The 21713-nt window shown below is 39.8% G+C and overlaps 1 pseudogene; it reads right to left on the reverse strand.

Moving 5' to 3' along the window:
* Positions 1-1005: 1005 nt before the first annotated feature.
* LOC114216512 (actin-related protein 2/3 complex subunit 5-like protein pseudogene) lies at positions 1006-1476 on the reverse strand (annotated as a pseudogene).
* Positions 1477-21713: the final 20237 nt, after the last annotated feature.

Consider the following 21713-nt stretch of genomic DNA (forward strand, 5'->3'; position numbering starts at 1 on the left):
TGTCAAACACTAAAACGTGATTCTGAGAACACAGGCACAAACTGAGGTGTAGTTCTCTGCCTCCTTTAGAAGCTTTTCATCAGCCAAAAGTTAGATTACACATTGCATTGAACCTAACCATGACTGATCTGGTTTTACAGAGAAACATGAAATAAAAACATTTTTGATATTGATGATGATGAGTAAGAATCAACTATTATCTTGGGGAAATATTCATTCAATAATCACTTATTTATCAGGCTATACCCTAGAGCTGGAAAATAGTCATGTTGAGTGGTAAAAACATATAAAGTTATAACTCTATAGAAATAAAATATGTTATGGGGGAACACAAAGAAGGGAAAGAGTAACAGCAAATCCATGTAAAGATGCACCATGTTTCTAAATGCTTCTACCTACTTTAGTTATACATAAATCTAAAGTGTCTGCTCAGAAAATCAGACATGATGTCAAGGAGGATAAACTCTTACAAGTTGATGAAAGTATATGTTGTGGATACGAGCATGATTTTTTTTTTTTTTTTAACCAATAAGCCAAGAGCTTTATTGATGCAGCAGGCACTTTACAATGAATCCAAGAGAGCCCGTCTTCTCTTGGAAGACGGGATGTCTGTACAAATCCTCGAAGTTTTACTACTTCAAAAAAACAAACTCTTCCTTCGACCACAGCCCTTGGATCTGTACCTGCCCAGATCGTCCCTCCCCCACGTGAAATAGGCAGAGCACACAGCTACACCCAGACAACGCTGACCGGCCACTCCCGCAGACAGTTATGAGGTCAGTTCTGTGTTACTCATGGACAAAGGCATAGACTATCAGATCCTGCAAAGGATTTAGGAAACAGACAAGTTCTCCCTCCACCTTGAAAATAAAATACACTTCAGCAGATGCATGTCCTGGAATAGTTTAGTTGGGAGTTCTCAGGAAGATGGTCCATTGTCGATCCCTCTTCATCAGCCTGTGCATCCAAAATTCTTCTCAAGGTAACATGAGTCCTTTTATTTTTTTAAACAGTCTTTCTTGCTGTAAGAATTCTTATAATGGAGCCTAGTCCTCCTACTGCTAATGCCTTTTCATGCCACTGGAGTAACACTGCACTGCTGTTTTCTGTGGGCTTCTCAAACCCTTTATAAATGTACTTCATTAGCAAGTCAGTGCCATTTCTGTCCAGCGACTGCACAGCCTGCTCAATTTCACTGCTCTTAAAGTTTGTGAGCACTTTCAGCACCACGCCCTGGGCTCGTTCCTTCATGGCCTGATTCTTGGTGTTGATGGGAGAGTTCCGCAAGGCTGCGTGGAGTGCCCGAAGCATGTCCCCTTGCCGCAGAAGGCCATCCATCCCTCTAGGGTCCGGGCCTGGCTCGCACGGCGCCACCACCTCCTCCTCCTCCTCCTCCTGCTCGTCCACGAATTTGTTCTCGTCAAACTCATCGATATCCACCCGACGGAAGCGCGAGGACACCGTCTTTCGGGCCATGGCGGAGACTCGGCGCCCGCTCAGCTGGCTCCACTCTGAGTCCGACCTCGGCTCTACCCGGCTCTGCACCGGCTCAGGCTGGGGGCGGGAAGCGACCGCCCCGCGCCTCCTCCACCTCCTCCGCTTGCAGACCTGAGCATGAATTTCGAGTAAGACCAAGAGTGGAATCCTAACCTTACTGCTTATTAGTTGTTTGACACTGGGAACATTACTAAACCTATTTAAGTCTTAATTTCTTCATCTTCGAAACAGAGTGAAGACTAACTACCGCCAAAGGTGGTTGTGAGGATTCAATGAGAAAATATACCTAAGTTGTCCAGAGCAGTTCCTGGCACAGTAATGCTTCAGAAGGCAGCTGGTATTATGACATGTGAGAATGAACACTATCCTTAGGCTGCACGACACAATGGCAACAAGTGTCTCCCAGACCACAGGCAGCAAGAGAGCTTCTTGACAACTCTTGACATAGACTTAGGTGGAGTCTGTGGCTTGGATTGGTGCTATGCTCCTATGTTGCCCCGATGAGTCAACCTCCTATAGGGCAGCTGTTCTCATATCTCTGTTCTACTTTTTATGCAAAGCACATCTGTAACATCAAATACATCAACCCTGTATTTCTAAAGAAAGCCTGTTAATGCTTTTGTGTATTTGTTTGTTGGATTTGTTCTATTTGGGGGATGCAAAGGGATTCCTGATACTTGACTGCAAGTTTCTTTAGATTTTGTGTCTTTTGCTCCACAAAAGATGCACAATTTTACATAGACCTTTTCATAACATAGTCATCTCCTCTGAATACTTCCTGAAGAATTATCTACAATATTTGATAAATATTAAAAGTTTTTGAGCTTAAATTCTTTCTCTGTGGATTAGTACTATATTCCAACACCAACTCTACATATCTTGTACTACCAATGGAGTAGATGTCCAGTAAATGTTTGTTGATTGAATGATTTTGCTGAGTGATTGAACTCTAAAGTCTTAAGCAGTGTCCATATGTGCAGCTGTGTAAACTCTATGGAATGAAACTCAAGCTTGTCACATTCCAAGAGTAATAAGGAATGAGTTAGCCAAGTACCTCCTCTCTGACGTATCGTCCATCAAACAGCCTTAACATCTTGCTGACATGAAAGCAACTTCAGGAGAACAAGAATACTGTGACAAAAAACAAAATCACTTGCTCAAAGGATTAAAAGAATAATGGTAAAAGTACCAAAATGTACATGTCTATGAATAAGGGGAGGTGAGAGAGAGGAGGCACTTGCAAGTTGTAAGTGAGAGTTAAACACGATTTCATAAAGTTCCCATGGTTTCAGCTTCACCAGTATAAAATTCCAAATCAACAGGCTAGGAGGCTGATGCACTTAAATTAGATCCCTAGATATGTTCCTGAGTTTAACAAGCAAACTTCTACCTTCAGACAGACACGCTGGGACAAGGAGGAACTGCTCCTCAGCAGCCAGTGCCTGGTTTTAACTGCCTTTGCTCCGGTTACCATGACAGACAGAAACAGAGAAAAAGTGAAACCTGTATCTTCTCATATTAATCTCTGTTCATACTTGTTCCAAAAAATAATTTTGAAAAGATTAGCTTGCATGTTGGGGTTCTCAGAAAATCAATTGGTTTTCATTTCTGACTTGGAGATGATTGGTTAGATACATTGGTTGAACGACGTCCCCCACCCTTTCCTATCCTGAGCACTTTCCAGTTTAGGTCCAAGTGCATTCCTCGCACTTATGTGTGACAGAAAGAAGCAGAAATGGCATTATATATGCTCTCCTGCCTAAGTCCAGAAAAGCAAGATGAAATAACAGAAGAAGGAACGCACCTAAACTCTTTGCAGAGTTTCCTATTTCCTGCAAAGGTATTTCCATTGGGGTTCCGTAAGGACTCCTCTGTCCATTTTTTTTAGCTTTTGACTGCTTCCTTTAATTAGCATCCAACCAAATCCTTCAAACTGCTTTGCCTCTTATCTAGAGGGAAAAATTAACTTGCAAAGGAAAGGAAAGGGGGATAAGATTGAAAAGAGGGAAGCTATACCCCAAATGCCACATTTTCACAGAAGCTTTCTGGAGCTAAGAAAAGGACCTGCTAACATCCATGAAGCGAGAAACCCCATTCCTTATGATTGTCAAGGACTTTTGGCCTCGCTTTATGGAAATCACACCCTGGATAATTTTGTTTGGCTTGGAATGTAACATCAAAGAGGAATATACCTTTGAGTTTAGAAACCACTCATCTGGGGCGCTTGGGTGACTCAGTTGGTTAAGCATTTGACTCTTGATTTTGGCTCAGGTAATGGTGTCAGGGTCATGAGATCAAGCCCTGCATTGGGCTCCATGCTATGTGGGGAGTCTGCTTGAAACTCATTCCCTCTCCCTTTGCCTCTCCCCCCATGTATGCACGCTTTCTCTCTCTCTAAAATATTTTTTTTTTTCTTTAAAGAAAGCTGTCCTCATCCTATGCTCTGGAGCTCAAATCAGCACAAAGGAAGAAGGTGACATTCTGGACTGCAATTCACACTCTGGAGCCTATATTCTCCCCTTCATCTTACCAGCATTTAATTCACAGTGAACTCCACGCTCACAACCTTTAGGGAAGCACAGAGGGTTCTTTCACAAGTTCATCCATTCCTACCTCTTTGTCCTACAGTTCTTAAGGAAACAGAGCTGAGCACCAGGCATTTTACCTGAGTAATTCAAAGATGAGTGGAAAACATTCCAGCTCTAAAGCTAAGGTTTAAAGATTTACACTTCTCTTCCATGGATGGTGACGGAATATTGCCCTCTGAATTTCTGGCTTTCTTACATGCTCTTCTTCCTATTTCCTGTGGCTTCCTTCCATTCTCCTCTTTCTGTGCATGACTTTCACAGACTCTTATTTGAGTTAGCTTGATGAATGAGGCATGCTACTACCATCTAGCTGACAGCTCCCACATGCTATAGCTAAAGAGATTATTGTCCTGAGGATAAAGTAGAAATGTGTTCAAGCATCATTGTGTTTTGCATGGAAATTCCCTACATGCCTTTACTATTTCAAGGATAATTAATTAATTATTACAAGATAACTTTAACAATAGAAAAATGAAGGTTCTGGTTTCAGATATATGGTCTTATTATACCCTTAAATATACGCACATATTTTACAACATGTGTCTTGATTTTGGGTCCGGAAATTGTTTGCCATGCTCAGAGTTTCTATGTCTTCTATAAGGGACGTTCAGATATATTGTATACAAACTTAAACCCTCATAAACGAAACCTCTGTTTTCACGTGGGCAGCCTAACCCAGTCAGGAGCATGAATGATGTGATTAGTATCCAGTCCTCACTCTGCATCTCAAGTTTCAAAGACCTCTCCTCCAGCCAATTCAAAAATCTTCATAAACAGTAACACTAAATAAGGCACTATTTTTGAAATATGGCTTTAAGATGCAGCTCTGCTACAGCAAGTTAGGTGACATTGACTTGGCATTTCACCCCACTGGGCCTCAGGCAATTTGCAAAATGAAGGTGTTGTGATGTGCGATTGCTCAGGAGCAGTCTAATTCTGCCATGTACTTGTTGTATGGATGTCTGCCATTTACAGTTGTCTGTCCCCACTATCTTTTTGCAAGGATTTGATACTTTTCAAATTTCAAATTTCAAATACTTTTCAGTAAATTCATAGAGGTCTCACTAAGCATAACTGGGAAAGAGTTCTGTAAAACATAGTTATTAGGTAAGCACATTATGTTTTCAAATGAGAGTTTTGCCTGGCACATTATAACTTCCATTAAAAAAAAAAACAAAAAACTATTACAATGATCTTAGAGAAAACTCAATGTATTGATTATATAGATCCAAACACATACTGAACTTCAATTTAAAAGGAGGAAGAATCACCTGGCAAATGCCCTATGACTTTACACAGCCCTACATCCCCCCTTTTTTTATTGTTTTTTGCAAATACTACCAAAGTCACAAATCTTACTTTTAGAATTCTTCCCATTACTAATGCTAATACTCCTATGAATCTGTAAAGGGTAATCGAAACTTCCAAATGAAAGTCACACTGAACTTACTCTCTTGCTAAATTATTTTGCCAAAATGAAAACCAATAAAGCATGCACCAGGACGCTTTTGGTACCTATGACTATTTGAATGTGGGGTTTTGGCAATAGGGAACAACTCTTCTTACGTGGTGAGGGGTTGTTGCTCATACATATCTAATACAAACACATCATCAGTGCTTTATGACTGGTCTCAGAAGAAAGACTTTTCCTTTTCATTCTAAGTAAAACAATATGACATATGGCACCATTTTAAAACTTTAAATAGAGAGGTAGCTGGTGGAGTATTACTCAGAAGTACATACCGAAAAGTGAAAGATCTTGATGCTCCACGGTCAGCCCCAAGAGCAATGACTCCTGGGCTTAGTATTCTTCTTAGAGTCCAGCAGTAGATGTTCACTGTGCATTTCTAATTACTTAACTCAGGCTCTCTTTGTCCTATGAGGGGAAGATTGTCAAGGAGCAGAGAAATAGCAAAGGCAACCAGGCGTACATGATAAATCATTACATCCCTGCGCCTAAGTCAGTTTCTCTTAGAACCAGTTTATATGGCTGTGTGCAGAGGGAAACAAATGCATGTATAACTCTACAAATGTTTAAAATGTGTTATTCTTTTACACATTTGTAAGAGCTCTTTACTTAAGAATACCTTTGATGGCACATTGCAGTCCAAAGGGAAGGTGGCAGTCTATAAAATGTGTCACATGAAATGCTGAGAACTAGAATTTATGGTTGGTAATCTCTTGGAATGACTTTTCCAAAACTTCCCAGTGAATAAACCTTTCCTAAGCGGATCCTCTTCCTCCTTTGTTAGTGATAGGATATTCAGTTGGGAAATGTCACCTTAACTCAACATGAGCAAGGTTTCCAGCTCGTCTTTATTATCTGAAACCTACAAGCGGGTGAAATCTTGCTTCCTAATTTCAGTGGCATGCAGTGGCACTATCGTGTGATGATCTGTAACAGGATCCTCCTTTTTCTTTCCCTTAATGCTATTTCTTTTAATGGAAAGAGGAAAATCCTTTAAGAAAAGGTTTTCTTTTTTTTTAATCCAATATTCTGACCCATAAACATATAAACCATGCTATTAAAAGATATTATGACTGAAAACTATTAGAATAACCAGCATATCTACCACCTGAATTGTCTGCATCGAAGAGCTACACTGAATTCTCGACCATTTTAATCAAAGCCCAACAGTCTTTTCAAAGTAAGAATATAAAGTGATTAGACTGCTTCTCACTTAGTGAAGGAAATTTAAGTAAGAAAGGGATGTCCAGCTATTCATATGTCATCTCAACTTGCTAGGATTTGTATCAAACATCAGTAGATTTTCTCACATCAAAAGAGCAGAATTTTATTTGGAAGTGAGTATGTACTGTGATTTTGGCCAAATAAATATACCCAAGTATATCCAAAAATACCCAAATATATCCATAAAATGGGGACAACAATATTCACTTCAGAGTTATTGCAAGTAGAAAACAGCAAGCATTAAATAAAAGTTAGTGGTTATCTCTTATCTTAATTTTTCCTTTGAGATGATGCTTAGTTTTAAAGATACTCACATTAACTCAAAGAAAGACAGAAAGTTATTGTTAGTGAATGTATCAGTCAGGAAAACAGAAATGCCCTGAAAATTTTAATCAGAGGTGAATTTAATACAAGAAATTGGTTATGGGGTGCCTGGGTGTCTCAGTTGGTTTAATGTCTGCCTTCAGCTCAGGTCATGATCTCAGGTTCTGGGATTGAGTGCAGAGTCTGCTTCTCCCTCTGCCTCTGCCCCATCCCCTCCCCCCCATTTGTGCTCTCTCTCTCTCTCTCTCTCTCTCAAATAAATAAATAAAAAATCTTAAAAATAAAAAAGAAATTGGTTACAAAATTTTGGTTGGGTGAAAGAATAAAGGGGGGAAAAGGGCCACTACTTACTTAAGAGTCCAGAAATATGTATTGCTGCTGAGGTTGCCACCAATGCCACTGGGGCCTGTGGCCATCCGTCATCCCCACTTCTGTCTCCTGCTGCTCCCAGACCCATTCACTCTGTTGGAGGTCACAGTCACCCACAGACACCTGCATTTTTGGGCCACACTCCTGCTGGAACCAAAAGCAGAAAGATGGCCCCCTTCATTGTTGTTCTTGCAATTCCACTGCAATGCTTCCTATTGGCAAAACTTAATAGGAACCAGTCAGCAAGAGAGTTTGTGGAATGCAGTTTCTAGGCATCCAACCCCTCAGTACAGGGGAGGTCACAAAGGGGAGAGAGAGTGGGCTGAGACACCAGCAGACACTATCCAGGAGAATAAGTTAGTTACCATGCTAGCGCCAGGAAGCAAGCAATGAGTCTCGTTAAAAAGCATGGACTATACTTATTTCTTTTCTGAAATCCCAAGGAAATTTCATAAAATATATAATGGAACTTGGGGCACCTGGGTGGCACAGTCCATTGAATTCAGCATTCTACTCTTGGTCTTGGCTCAGGTTGTGATCTTGGGGTCATGAGACCAAGCCCCGCTTTGGGCTCCACACTCAGCAGGGAGTCTGCTTGAGGTTCACTCCCCTTCTCCCCCATCTTCAATAAATAAATAAATCTTAAATATATAATGGAACCGAAAATGAGAAAGGGATCTATGATGGCTAATTTTATGTGTCAACTTTGCTGAGCTAGGAGGTGCCCAGGTATCTATTAAATATTATTCTGGGTATGTCAGTGAAGGTGTTTTGGGATGGCATTAACATTTAAATTGGTAGACTGAGTAAAGAAGATTGCCTTCTGTAACATGGGTAACGCTCATCCAATCTGTTGAAGACCTGAATAGAACAAAAGACTGAGTAAATGAGAATTCACTCTCTCTATCTCCAAACCAGGGCTTTGGTTTTCTGTCTTTGAACTTGCACTGGAACTTAAACCATTGGCTCTCGTGGTTCTCAGGCCTTTGGACTTGAACTGAAACTTACATCATTGGTTCTGGATCTCTAGCTTGCCAACTACAGATCTTGGGACTTCTCAGTCTTTGTAGTCACATGAGCCAATTCTGGAAGGAAGGAAGGAAGGAAGGAAGGAAGGAAGGAAGGAAGGAAGGAAGGAAGGAAAAGAAAGAAAAAAGAAAAAGAAAGAAAGAAAGAAAGAAAGAAAGAAAGAAAGAAAGAAAGAAAGAAAGAAAGAAAGAAAGAAGGAAGGAAAGAAGGAAGGAAGGAAGGAAGGAAGGAAGGAAGGAAGGAAGGAAGGAAGGAAGAAAGAAAGAAAGAAAGAAAGAAAGAAAGAAAGAAAGAAAGAAAGAAAGAAAGAAAGAAAGAAAGAAAGAAAAAGAAAGAAAGAAAGAAAGAAAGAAAGAAAGAAAGAAAGAAAGAAAGAAAGAAAGAAGGAAGGAAAGAAGGAAGGAAGGAAGGAAGGAAGGAAGGAAGGAAGGAAGGAAGGAAGAAAGAAAGGAAGAAAGAAAGAAAGAAAGAAAGAAAGAAAGAAAGAAAGAAAGAAAGAAAGAGACTAAAGAAGGAAGACTAAGGAAGGAAAGCAGAGAGCAGAGAGATAAGGATATAAATACATAGACATAGACAAAGATACAGATATAGATATCCTACTGGTTTTCTTTCTTTGTAGAATGTAGACTAATAGAAGATAATTAATCGATTAGAACTTGTGGTAAGTTCCTAGAAAGAAAGGTTGTAGATGGGATGATATTGATGAATAGACCCCAACAGAGAAGACTGTATCCTGAAGATGCACAGACATCAGTGACACTGGGGGAGGCAGCTACCTTCTCTTGGTGGTGCCCAGCAGTTCCACCTGATGCCAAAGCCAGAAAGCAGGACGGGATTGTAATCAGTGCAACTGTTAATGGAATGTCTATGTAATACCTTAGGCAAATTGTTCTTACCCTGTGTGAAGAAAGACAAAAAGCTGTGCAAGAAAGTATGGCCCAAATATGAAGTTAAATAAGATTTGGCATGACTTTACACCAATCATGGTGTATAGAGCAAGAAACTCTCCATTTGACTTTGAAACATGTAACATTGTTAATTGATCGGAGAGCTCAATAACACGGGACTATATTTTTTTTCTTTATGAGCATAATCACACTATTGGTTCTTGCAATACATATTATTGAAATACTACTTATTGGTTGTTAATCAGTTTAAAGTAGAAAGTTTCATTATAGTTCCAGAGAAGAATGCATGAAATAAATTTTGGCAATGAAAAATCAAAGGTAAAACCAACCAAGGTTGGGAGGGAAAGATGGAGGAAGAGAAATAGGAGACCGTCATGCATTTATTTCTTCATCTAAAACAGTGTGAGGTCAACAGTTCTGCCTCGAGTTGATTGGTCAAGAAACACATTTATGTGTATTGTTTAACAGTTGTAAAGTTAACCCCTAGAAGAACAAGGTAAAAAAAAAATAACAAAAGATGGAGAATAAAAGAAGAGATGGAAATCAGACTACGTTTTCCATCCTTCATTATTCGAGAGTAAATAGATAAGGCCTAAGATTGACAAATTAACAAATTGAGTTTCACATATGTAATTTAGTGTTGTGAATATAACCATAGAAAACAAGATCAGAAAGAGTAAAAAATTGTTGCCTCTTGTGAGTAAGGCTATAGTTTGTGGAAGGAGGAGATATTAATTTTTCATTTTAAGACTTTTCTAATATTTTTTATTTTGCATATGTGTTGCAATTTTATAATAAATAAATATAAGAGAAATTTTCCTGTCCATGATGGAGGTATAGAGAGGGGCATGCGTAGAAACAGCCCCCTTTTGCCTCAGCTCAGTGTTTTGTTTTATGATTTTATGAATGTAAAGCTGCTAGAGATGTAAAGTGGAAAGAAAGAGATAGATGCTACTGTTTGATAATATGAAACCAACAGCACGTATGTTACAAGAGACACCATACCTAAAAGATCACTTGAGAGTAAAACCTTGCTTAGAGTCAGCTGCAAAGCAGCGAAGAGTTTTCAGGCTGGTTTAATCCTTTCTCCTTTTCTTCCCAATGTTAAGTATAACTAAATTTAAACTCAAAGAGTTACTGGCAAGACAAACATAAAAATTTCTCAATAGGAAGCACTCCTCAGTTCCTTGTAGAAAAAAATCATCATCATCAGAAAAGTATATAAATAAAACATGTGATACCTGACAAGTTTATATGATCAACGAGTCACTTTTTGGTTTTTTTTACATTAAGGAATCATGTTGGAAGTTCTTTTCTCACTTTGGATGGAGCGTGCACAATGTGGAGGCAAGGTCCCTTATATAGTCTAAGTCTCCACAAAGAAGGTCTTTGAAGTTGAAGTCCCAGCTTCTCCTGCATTAGGAGAAATCAGCTTTCAGTGCATAATGAAGTTTCTGGCACTTGGACCATGCCTCTGTCACTCTCTAGCACCATACAATAGTAGCTCACATTCCATTTGTATTCACTTCTTAACTAATCCATAAGAAAAACCTTGGTTCAAAATTGCCATGAGGCCAAATGTCAGGATCAAAATGTTTGGGCTGAAATGACAAGTTAATATATCTTTTTTGATCATCTTCCCATTTCTACTGTCTTCATTTCCTTTAGTTAAATCTTAGCTTAGCAATTTTTTTGACAGTTTATAGCTTACCTAGATTGTTCGTAACCCTCATTCGCAAAAATATTGCCAGTCTTTTCTTTAAAATAAAAGCCCATTACTTCCAAACGATCTCACCAAGTTACTAGTCCCTGGATGTATAATGACCTAAGTATTCAGCTTTCCAACTAAAGCTCAGAGCCCAGAGCTCCTATTTCAAGTGGGTCCTAAGTGTCTGAGGTTCTCACACAAGTTTCCAACCCCATCAATAAAATGACGTGGTCAGAGAATCCTTGGAAATTCATATATCCCTTGGATACATAAAGTTTCTCTGTTTAAAAATGAAACAGACCAGAATACAGCCTCTGCTAACCCATAAGCAAAGTAATTTAAGTGCCTGTGTGTGGAGAATTTCAAACTTCTGAACGACCTGGTGTTCTCACATGGTCAAGATTAATGTCATTCCATTCTGACTGGCTCTTCCTGTCCCTATGGTGGAAGTGGGTTCGGAAACATGTTGGATGAAGAAATTTCCCAGTGTATCACAGTTACCAAGCCAGCTGTGCAAAGTCGTTTTTACATGGATACAGTTGAAATATTACCAATTTCTCACAGGCTTAATTATTTTACCTATTTTGTGAGCTCTGGGATCTGGGACAGATTACAGAAAATATGAGAAGTTTGCTGGACAGTGGATAAGGATGCTCCTGTGTATCATAAAGAACTTTGGTCTGGGAATGAACAGTTCCAACTCCATGTCAGCACAAACATAGGCCCTTGGCCTTTGCTGTTTATTAGAACATAGCAATAGCAATTAACCACAATGTTTAGAGAATTAGGGGTTTGGGTTTCTATTTAATTTAATTTTCTGATTGACTTGGGATTAAACAAACAAAATATATATATATATATATATTTTTATTCAAGCCTTTGGAAAGGGTAAGGAAAGAAACTAGCATTTATTGACTAGTGTGGCAAATATTATGTTAGATTTTAAAAGTATGTTATTTATCTTCACTATAAAGTGTATGAAGTATGTATTATTTTTAAAATTTTTATAGATGAGGAAACAGACTCAGAAAGGTTAATTAGGTCCCTCAAATCACAAAGCTAGTGTTCAGAAAACGTAAAATTAAAACCTAAGTCAGTTTGGGTGCCTGGGTGGCACAGGTGCTTAAGCATCTGCCTTCAACTCAGGTCATGATCCCAGGGTTCTGGGATCAAGTCCCGAGTCAGGCTCCCTGCTTTGCAGAGAGTCTGCTTCTCCCTCTGCCCTTTCTCCCATTCAATCTCTCTCCTTTTTTTTTTTTTAAAGGATTTTATTTATTTTTTTGACAGAGAGAAAGCACGAGCAGGGGGAGCGGGAGAGGGAGAAGCAGGCTCCGCCGAGCAGGGAGCCCAATGCGGGGCTCGATCCCAGGACCCTGAGATCATGACCTGAGCCGAAGGCAGGTGCTTAACTATCTGAACCACCCAGGCGCCCCTCAATCTCTCTCCTTAAATAAAACAAAAACAAAAAAGTCAGTCTGTTTCCAAAAGACCATGTCTGCCTTATAATTTAATAACACGAAATTCGATCTCCTCTATGTGTAGATTTAAAATTATTAGCACATTTCAATTTTTATCAAGTCAACATCTTGGGGCATCTCTTAAATGCTAGTCCCTGGACTCGCTGTTAATAAAAGAAGGGTGAATTCTATGTAATAATGCCTTCAGGAAACTTGTAGCAAGAGAGGTGTTACTTAGCAGTAAATATTTAGAATACAGAATGTTTATTTCTGTGAACAGTCATTCTTTTTTTTTTAAAGGTTTTATTTATTTATTTGAGAGAGAGAGAATGAGAGATAGAGAGCACGAGAGGGAAGAGGGTCAGAGGGAGAAGCAGACTCCCTGCTGAGCAGGGAGCCCGATGTGGGACTCGATCTGGGGACTCCAGGATCATGACCTGAGCCAAAGGCAGTCGCTTAACCAACTGAGCCACTCAGGCGCCCTAAACAGTCATTCTTATGGTGTCATGGGGGCAAGTAGCAGGAGATACTACCAACATCTAGGGGTGGGAGGATGGCATCAGAAAAGCTTCAGAGGGAAGGCACTTTGAATTTATTGATGAGAAAGTTTCACCAGGTGGGGACCAGCCCCTCCAGTGGGAACAAACCATGAAAGCACACGGTATATTTGAGGCTCTGCAAATGGTAGCACAGTGAGACAACATGGACACATAAGACACCAATGGAAAGTGAGCCTAGAAAGGTAAGGACAGGGCAATAGCACATATAATACTATGTGGGCTGTGCTCTACTGCGCAGATGAGAGAAACTATGAAAGTGAGTGGAGAGACATCAGACTGACATTTAACATGATCTCTTCAAAATGGAGGGGATCATTTAAAATTACTTAAGAGACTCCAAAAACTTGGTGAAGGATTACCAGTTGAAGAGAGAGAGAGAGAGGCTTCCGGTTTAAATGAGGAGTCTGCACATCTCTAGAATCATCGGCAGGAGCCGTTACCTTTGGGAAATGCCACAGGTGTAGAAGACAGATGATACTGGATTGAATCCCACTGTCTCCTAGGCATACTCAAAGAGTTAGATTTTAAGAATCTGTTATTGATTTGAGCACCTGATATTTGCCTTTCTAATAAGCAAGGAATGTGGAAAACTGAGTGTTTTCATTAATAGAAGTTTTACTGTACGTTTCAAAAGATCAGTTACTGTTACTTCTGATGCTGTCATCCAAATCTCCTATAAGAGTGGGTCTGACTATATCTGCAACGTGTCCCTAAAGGAGGAGGGTGAGTGGCTACACCAGGATGTCTGGGGAAAAGTCTAAAAAAGCTCGTCACAATCTTGATATTTCTTTGAAGTCATTTTTATTTAAGTCATGTAAATCCCATATTCTGCTCCATGAAGTATTCATTTTGAAAGACATAAAATACTATTGTAAATTCCTTCACATTTCTCCAAAATCCTTGAAAAAAATTTGCAATGCCAGGAAAATATACCATTTTTACCAGGCAAATTCTTATTCCTCCTCTGACATAACCCCACTTCACTATACTATATTGTATACTATATACCAGTACTATACTGTTTTTTTAGCCAAAGGCAAGCAACCCAGTAATTTAGGAAATTAACAAATGGATCCCCACTTCTTATGTCAATATGATGTACATAGTCTTTCTCAAACCTTTTTCACAAGAATCATATTCATTGTTAAAAAGAAAAATCAGATTCCTGGGATTCATCCACGGAGGCTACTCTAATTTAACATGTCCATGGAAATGACATTAAAAAAAAATTGAACATATGTGATTCTGTTGGTGTTCTCCAACCCTATACTGAGAAACTCAGTTTCAGTGAAACTCTGGACTATGAACAATACCCCATGGCCCACAGTCCCTATGATCTTCCACCACGTTGTCTAGCACACTAACCCGGCAGCTGCCTGGGCCCCACATCTCTGTAACATCTGATACAGCATGAGTAGACTCCCAGGTAAAGCCGTCAGAGTTTTCACATCCTCTGTGCTGTGGGTCTTAATGCACTCAGAGTGGAACTGCTAGACAGTGGGACTGTACTATATTGTGAAAGCAAATGATGCTAGGTGAAAGAACATTTTAAAAAGCATATTATATTGTAAAATAATGCTGACGTAAAATAGAGCAAAGACAATAAAAAAAGAAAGACAACCTAAAAATAAATTGTTACAAGGTACCTTCCAAAATCCGTTCAGTTGAGCCTTCTGTGATCATTTCAATTTTGTAAAGTTTGAAGGGAGCTAATAATTATTAAACCCACTCTATCAGATAGAACCAGTAATGAGGTATGAATATTTTCTCATATTTTCCAAAGAGGAGACAAAGGCTTATTGAGGTAAGTTCAATAGCAAAGTTAAACAAAAGAGTATTGGAACTCTTCCAGAATTATTATTAGGCTTTCTCTGCAAGCACTGATACCTGCTTGTAATGCGGAACTTGGCAATCTTGACTTCCTTTAAGGCTGTCCATTCCCATCTCTTTGCCACAGCTTGGAATCTAAACAAAGTTTCCTCACCCATGGAGGTCAAAGTTAAGATGACAGATAACCTGAGGGAAACCATTCATGCCTGGAGACGCCAGCAAGGCCCCAGGAAGGAGGAACCTCATGCCACTGTCCTTGTTCACTTGCATGACCTATACCAGCACGGGCAGTGAACCCCGTCCCGTCCCGCACCATCTCATCCTCAGGCCCAGCATTCTGTCTCTGTTCCAAGAGCCAAAGGGGCAAACACATCACTCCAGCCCAAGTGTGCCAGTTAAATGTCTCTGATTCTAGGGAAAGATAACCAAACAGTTATCAGGACCCCAGCCAGCTTTCCAAAATGGAAGGAAAGAATCAATTAGGCCTGGGAGTGCCTGGGTGGCTCAGTCGTTAAGTATCTGCCTTCGGCTCAGGTCATGGTCCCAGGGTCCTGGGATCGAGCCCTGCATTGGGCTCCCTGCTCAGCGAGAAGCCTGCTTCTCCCTCTCCCTCTGCTCCTGCCTGTGTTCCCTCTCCCACTCCTCATGCTTGTGTTCTCTCTCTCTCGCTATATCTCTGTCAAATGAATAAATAAAATCTAAAAAAAAAAAAAAGAATCAATTAGGCCTGTATTTCCATGCCAGATATTCAATCCCATTTTAGTTCTAGAATGGCTGATATGAAACTAAAGGAAAAGGCCTAAAAATCTCCTGCATTTCAACAAATGAACTTGGCCGTGGAAGGTCTTCAAGGCAGCACTCAGCCCAGGGCTTCCCTAGGTTTCTGGGTGTTGTGCTAAGCCCGGCGGAGAGAAACATCCCATGATCCAGCAGGCCGAGGCTGCATCCTCTAGCAAATTTGTGATTTAAGTGGCTTTATTCTGAACGAAGTTCTCAGCCCCAAAGGGCTTTACTAAAATGGCAAGTTGGGAAATGCCAAAGTGACGCCTAATTGGTCACACCCAAATGAGGCTGCTTTCTGCCTTGGTAGTAAAATCTTGCTGTTACATGACTATGAAGCCTTGCAGTTCAGAGACACACCTGGGACCCAAGTCATGTAAGTCATGCACCCTTTTAAAATAAACGCTGACAAGCGGAGCTGCACTGATCAGCAGGTTTCTTTCCCAGGCCCTGTTGTTGCTGGCAGGGGAATCTTCGATGTTAAAGGCACATCCATTTTCTGGAGGTAACACAGAGAAGAGATGTGGTGGCTATTCTTTAAGTGGCTACTCTCTGTCCCCTTATTGTATAGCACCAACTGTCCATCATTTGGGCAGGAAAAGTCTTCAGGGAAAGGGGGAACTGGCTCTTTCACCCTAGCATTTTATGGTGCTTCAAAATCAATTACAGATTGAACCCCAAAGTATGGTTTTCTTAGCTTCTAATATGCTTTGCTGGGTTCTGCTGAGCTAAGTGGAAACATTTCAGTCCTGGAATGTCAGAGGAATGAAGAAAAATGAAACCTACCAGTTGCTCACTCCAACAGAAGGAGGAACTTTCAGTAACTACAATGAGGTTTCATGCAAACCAATAACCCAGAGACCCTTAGAGCCTCAGACATATCCACTAGCAGTTTGATACATATGGAGAACAGGAGACCCAGGTTTGGGTTCCAGCAATGTGACCATGGACAAGCCAGTGCCCACCTTTATGAAATAAAGATGAGGAATAAGTGATCTCAAGATTATTTTTCTGATTAAATTTCCAAGATTCTGGTGAAGCGTTGTGTGTTGGAAAGAGAACAAGATCAAGAACAAGGAGCAAGAAATAATAATACTTTTCATGCAAACACACTGTTGCACTGAAGCCTCCCAATAGCTGCAGGAGGCGGGTTTGGTGTCCTCATTTTACAGACGAAGGAACAGAGACATAGAGATGTTGAGGAGGCAACCCAAGGTCACATTTAATAGGTAGCAGAGAAGAGATTCAAACCCATATTCCAAAGTCTACTGCACTTCATGGCCTCCCGTCTGGCTCACAAAAAACGGTTATGAGGATGTGTACACATTACTTTCCTTTCTTGGACCTTAAGCCTCCTTTATACTTTACCCTGAAGGGACTTAAAAGGTATACCTCAAGCATATTAAATGCAGGGGGAGGTCAGTGAGGAAGCAAGGGACAAATGTTCAGTCCTCACCTGCCCAGCTCCCCTCCTCCACTTCCAGAACAGTTCAACTGTTAGATTATATACTGGTTTTCTTAATGAGTTTTTTTTTTTATTGGTACCAGCATTTAAAGAAGGAAAGGAGGGAGGGAGGGAAGGAGGGAGTAACAAAGAAGGAAGAGGAAGGAATAAAATAAATCTAAAACTACGGAGTAACTCTATTGCTTCCTTTCTTACTCCTTTAAGTGGCAAATCGAGAGGAGATATCACCTTTATAAACTATTTTATAAGCTACTTCATAAACCAGGTGGCACCATCAACTTTTACACTGCAATAGGAAAAATTCCCAAATCTCAATGGCTTGCAGCAACTAATGTTTATTTCTCACTCATACATACTACCTGTCCTACACAGATTGGCAATGGCTATGCTCCTGATGCCTTCATTTCAGGACCCAAACTGAAGAAGAAACTCCTATCCAGGACATCCAGAGAAAAAAAGAACAGTGGTGGACCTATGAGATACCATTTAAAGCTTCTTGGCAGCAGTGAATTATATTGATCCTACTCTCATTCGATTGACACATGGCCAAGCTCAGCACACCAAATGTGGGGAGAAATTATCTTCTGATACGAAATGGTAGTAAATAATTAGAAACCATAGTGCTTCCTAGATGACTTGCTCATTCTATTGTCTAGCCACAAATTTTTGTTTCTGTCCTTTCCTTGAATAAAATACACTCCCCCTTCTCCAAGGAAGATACTCCTAAATCCACTCCAAGCCAGTCATAGCAAAGGTTCAATGTCCAAAATCTTATAGTATTATCTATATCAGGGCTAGATGGGGGTCCTTCAATCCAGAGATTACAAAGTTAAAACAAACTATTTGCTCCCTTGTCACACACACATGGTTGAATAAAGGACAAAATAACTACAATAAACAATCTTACCAAGAAAGGGAAAAACAAGAGGAACACAGCAGTCACTGAGCAATTCTGAAATTGTGCTAGTCACACTTTGTGAGCACCACGTCCCTGGGCACAGAGAATGCTCATTGATTAAGCCCTGGATCTGCTCCCTGGCATCTTGTCTCCCTTTTCTGAAAGGGTCTTATTTCTCATGATGATTCTTGGCCACATATGAAGACAGCATTGGACATGTGCCTTTTGGGGGAGCTACGCAGCTTTCTCAGACTTCTTTTTATAGAAGATTGGGACTGCAAAGTTGTTTTCAATCTCAAACAGTCATAATCTCTTACAATCCAGGATGGTGCCTCTTTTTTTCAAACAAGTACAAATAGCACATTAAGTCTTTTGGAGACATAACTCTCCTACAAGCAAATAATTTAGGACAACGATACAATGTACCATGCAGGACAAAGCAGAAAGGCCCAGTAGGTCATATGTAAGATAGAAGTGCTGTAGTCTCTTTGCAGGTCTACATGAAGTTTAGAAAAATTCTGAGAGCCTGTATATATACATGGTCAAAATTTAGATTCTTCAACACTGGACTGGCTCTTCCTATGGTATATGCTAACCCCTGCCATCTTTCTCTGACAGCTAACAATGATCCACTGCCCTGCCTCTGGCCCCCTTCTCAGAGTTTGCTTCAAATGTCTTTAATGAGAGGACAGCTGGCTAAGTCAGACTATATCCACTGTTCAAAGTTTACTGGTCCAGGGTTAGACACCTGAGCCGAAGGGCTAATCGAATTTCTTTCTGAGAATTTGGTTTGGAACACAGAGACTTTAGCTGGAGGTTTGAACAAGGAAACTTTCACTCAGGTTATATTATCCTCGATTTAGAGAAACTGGTAGTCTGGAGAGAGAAAAAGAAAAGAAATAATGAAACGCATATACCATTGGAAGCAGAGAAATATGTCTACCCATGGGGTCTATGATATATTCTTATTCAGAAAGTTCTTCTCTACTTAAACTATTTTCAGTGGGTATCTATTAATTGCAACCAAATAATCATCCACCCAAACATTTAAATTTAATTCAATTTCCTTCAACAAATCCTTCTTGAATTTCTATGTACATGATGCTAAGAAAGAATTCTCAAAGAATAAAAAGATGAATATTACACAATAATAGTACTTAGGGTATTTATAAGCTTGTAAGAGAAATAAGTACACAAATTCCCATAGTGAAGATAATGACAGAAAGCTTCAATTGGAGTAAGTGGCACAGGTCAAGTCCTGGCATAAGGAAATGCTGTTATGGAACAGCATGGAGTATTATTTGGCTAGAGCATTGGAAACACTGAGCAGAGGAAGCAAATACCTGGAAAGGTAGTTTGGGATATTGTTACAAAGGATAGTGCATACAAATATTCATCAACTTAACCAGGTAGCTAATAGAAATCCACAAAAGGAAACTCTAATCATTTGGAGATATGGTCCAGTGGCAACGCATATAGACATTTTCAATGGGAAAGAAATGACAGACAGGAAAATAAGTAGTCCATTGAAAGAGATAATGATATCTCAAATCAGACAGTCTTATTGTTAATGGGAAGGAAGTGTGTGTAACTGGCAAGGAAGTACCGTTAGACAAGGGGCCGTGCTTCTGATTGGATACGAATACACTGGAGAAGGAGGATTCAAAAAGGAAAAAGCTTTAAATTCTATCAAAGGAAATCAGGACAAGAAGATGATGTTGGTGGGGAAAAGGCTTTGGACTTGTTGAATTAAATATGCCCGTGGGACATCCAGTTTAAGGGAGCTACCCAGTCTGCCCTTAGATACCATGAAGTTTTAATCTAGAGAACACTTAGAAATCATCCTGTTCAGATCTCTTGTTTTATAGACGAGAAAACTGAGGTCTGGAGTAATGCTTAGTGACTTGCCTCAAATGACAAAACTTATAAAGATAATCTAGGAAATCGGTTGATAGAGATTTAAGGAGTAGAAGTTCCAGGTTGACTGGATCATGCAAATGTCCAGACTGAGCAGGAAGAACAAGCAGAAAGAGACTGTATGACAACTCTCCCTTTTGTCCGTCAGTGTGGGAAGTGTGTAAATGCTGGTCATTGGCAACATGGAGCACCTGCTGTGTGCTAAGTACCACACTAAACACTGTGCAATGCTTCAAAAGACATGAACAATACAGACACCATGTGCCTGGGGAAGCGTGGGTCTCTAATTGGGAGGGCAGGCCAACTCTGTGAGAGCAGGCCTTACTGAGGGGTTCCACCTCAGTGTGCAAACAGAGATACTGGAAGCTCTTGGGATTAAACGAGGAAGAATCATTCTAAATGTTTCTAATCTAAAACAGACAAAAGGAGACGATTTTTTATGTTTTAATAACAAAATTAAGATTTATAATTTTGTAAATTAAGTTCTACCAAGGGTCTTATTGTAAAGAGTTGGAAACGACTTGCTTTTCTCATCTAGGGTGGTTAGATTGTGCTTACTGAACTTACATTCGGGAAAATTGGTAGCATTACACGTGTTATGGGAACACCCGTGTATTTTCAAATTAACAAGTTGGTATTAGGACAATAAATATCCTATATGATTTGTTCATCTTTAGGTTTTAGAGGCAGCTAAACTATTTTAATAAGAAGTTGATATTTTTAAGGCAGAAGTAAAAATGGAGGATCAATTGTAACTAATTTTATTAGTGTCTACACATGTTATTTTAAAATAAAATTTAAATATATTCCTTTGGGAGATTTGGCTGTAGTACATGACTGGTTTAAATATATACTTACTATTAAAAAGTCTTAAATTCCAAATGAAAACTATTTTGAATCAGGCAGTAGTAGAAGCATCCTTGAAAGATTTCAGGCAGTTCCTAGAATAACATTCAGCTTTTCCACAGTTTCCTCTGACCCTCGTCTTATTTGAAAGGAATAAGGAAGACAAGGTAGATACACCTGAAAAAAAATTCTCATCAGTGGCCATATAGGCACTCTTCCCGCCTCTTGGTGATCATTTTGACCTATTTATATGCAAATAAAGAATGGCCCTGTCAACTTTAATTTGGTGATCTTTCTTTGACAGCCAGGATTTTGCTTTCTTTATCACTCAGTACATTCTTATTCCCAGAATTTCAGCAATTTGATGAAACTTGCCTCCTCCGTAAGCCAGTCTCTCAAAGGTCCCCATTGGTGGGCACAAGGGAGAACACCTCACACATCACTGCTGTTAGGCAGTGTGTGGGAAGCCATGTTTTCTCTCAGGGACAAAGCTTTTCAAGGCGCCCACGTTTTAAGAGACACACAGATGGTGCCACTTAAGACCTGAATAAGTCATTCTTCACAGTTCCACAATGCTTTTCTTTCAGAAGCAGCTTTTCCAATCCTGCAGGTTATCAGAATGTCAAATATGTTTGGGCCAGAAACACCTACACAAACTCTCACACAAAAAGAAAAACACACACAGCACAGTTCCTTGGATCAAACACATTCTAAGGCACTTTTCTTTTTTTCTGATGCTAATGATTTATTTTCTGCTTTGGGAAAAAAACCCATCCTCACAAAAGTTAGTGTCAAAATATCAAGGTAGCCCTGCCAAACAGAGCATTTCCACCATGAAACATCTT

This window comes from Eumetopias jubatus, unplaced genomic scaffold, assembly GCF_037043125.1.
Source record: "Eumetopias jubatus isolate StellerSeaLion01/CBP00866 unplaced genomic scaffold, mEumJub1_p1.0 scaffold_3, whole genome shotgun sequence".
Classification (NCBI taxonomy): Eukaryota; Metazoa; Chordata; class Mammalia; order Carnivora; family Otariidae; genus Eumetopias; species Eumetopias jubatus.